Source organism: Pinus tabuliformis, chromosome X (genome assembly GCF_031772625.1).
Source record: "Pinus tabuliformis cultivar Carrire ecotype Pingquan chromosome X, CPIR1, whole genome shotgun sequence".
Taxonomy (NCBI): domain Eukaryota; kingdom Viridiplantae; phylum Streptophyta; class Pinopsida; order Pinales; family Pinaceae; genus Pinus; species Pinus tabuliformis.
The window spans coordinates 902,040,521-902,042,971 of record NC_142308.1 but is presented as its reverse complement, the minus strand read 5'-3'; positions in this window follow the sequence as shown (position 1 = coordinate 902,042,971).

Sequence of the window (2,451 nt, the reverse complement as noted above, 5' to 3'; positions counted from 1 at the left end):
TATATATATATATATATATATATATATATATATATATTTTAAATTCCCTTTTAAAACCAACCTTTTTACCTAATTTAACTTATTTCCATAAGAAAAATAATAATAATAATAAATTAATAAATAAGAATTTGACCTAGGTCCTAAGGTCAAAATTAGTCGTTATTCAATTTAGCCGTTGGAGACTCTGCTCAGACTATTTATCATGCTAAGCTGGATCTGTTTCTTCAACTTGTCCTGACGATGAACCACACTAGTTGGTTCGAAACGTGTCGACAAATGTATGTCTACATGTGATTTACGCCGAAGTTATTCTTTCAAATGGAATTGGTGTTGTTTTAATGCAAGATGAAAGACCCATTGCTATTGAAAGTCATCCAATCAAGGGAAAGTTTTTACATAAAGCTATTTATGAGAAGGAAATGTTGGCAATACTCCATGCACTTAAGAAATGGCGACCCTACCTAATGGGAAGACACTTCAAGGTAAAAACAGATCATGATAGCCTTAAATACTTTTTAGAACAAAGATTATCCTCTGAAGAGCAACAAATGTGGGTCACAAAGATGTTGGGTTATTACTTTGAAACCATCTACAAAAAAGGGAAGCAAAATGTGGTGGCAGATGCACTCTCAAGAAAGGATGAGGATGTGGAAGAATTATTGTGCGGCATTTCTATTATCCAACCAGATTAGATAAATGAAACAAGGGAGGAATGGAAGAATGACGAAGAAGTGTGGGCACTTATTCGAAAGTTACAACAAGTTTCCAGTACGTCTGATACATTTAGCTGGAAAAATGATTATTTATGGTACAAAGATCGCTTATACCTCTGTAAGAATTCCCAACTAAAACAAATGATTCTTATGGAATTGCACACTTCTCCCTTCAGAGGGCACTCAGGATTTTTAAAAACTTACCACAAGGTTAAGAAGGAATTCTTTTGGGATGGCCTTAAATCGGATATTCAAAAATTTGTGGCGGAATGTTTGGTTTGCCAACAAAATAAATTTGAAACAATTAAGACACCGGGTCTATTACAACCTTTATCCATTCCAAGGCAACGTTGGGAGGAGGTTTCAATGGATTTTATCACAGGTTTACCCAAGTCTGAGGGAAAGAGTGTCATCATGCTGGTAGTTGATAGACTTACCAAGTATGCACACTTTTGTGCATTATCACATCCATTTAAAGCCAGTACAATTTCTATTGCATTTATGGAAACAATTCAAAAGCTACATGGAAACCCAAAGATTATTGTAAGTGACAGAGATCCCATTTTCACTGGAAATTTTTGGATAGAATTATTTTCTTGTCTTGGTACTCAGTTAGCTCATAGCTCATCTTATCATCCTCAATCTGATGGGAAAATTGAGATAGTAAACAAATGTTTGGAAGGATATCTTTGTTGCTTTGTATCTGATAAACAGACACAATGGGTCAAATGGTTGCCTCTGGCTGAATGGTGGTATAACACTTCATTCCATACAGCAACAAAAATGACTCCATTTATGGCACTTTATGGATATCAACCACCATCCATCACATCATATTTAAGAGAAAATTCTAAGGTTCAAGCAATGGAACATCACATCGAACATCAACAACAAGTCCTCCAACTCTTAAAGGATAACCTCGTGTTGGCACAGAATAGAATGAAACAACAGGCAGATCAACATCGCAACAAAAGAAGTTTTGATGTAGGTGATTGGGTATTCCTACGGCTACAACCATATAAGAAAATGTCTCTCAAGCAAGCTAAGAAGGATAATAAATTATCACCAAATTATTATGGTCCGTACAAGGTGTTGCAAAAGATTGGTACTATGGCATACAAATTGGAGCTTCCTGCAGCTTCTCGATTGCACCCAGTTTTCCATGTTTCATGTTTAAAGAAGGTTATAGGCGACAAGCTCCCAGTTCAAACAATATTGCCAGAACTTGACGAGGAAGGAAAAATTATATTGGAACTGGAAGCAGTCACAGAAACAAGAACTCGACAGCTACGAAATCGATCAATTTCGGAGTATCTTATCAAGTGGAAGAACTTATCCGCTGAAGATTCCACATGGGAGGATGAGAATTTTATATAGAAGCATCCAGAACTACTCAAGCATTGAGGACAACACTTTTTTGAAGGAGAGGGGCATGTTGGGTCCCTATAATACTAGTGATTACCCCATTACTATTGTGGTTGCATCCCTTATTAATATTGTTGTGCCCCTATTATCCCCATATTGTTATTACTGTGCCCCATAGAATCCCTCTATTGTTATTTTGTGGCTTTATATTATTATTGTTAGGTCGGCTGGGTTATATTGTGACTCCTTAGACTCCTATATAGAAGGGAGGTTTTTTCATTTGAATCATCAAAGAATTGTTCATTTATGTAATGTAAAGGAGGTTTCCCCCTCGAAGAGGCTGAATTCTAAGGCGTTGATCTATCTTTTCTAT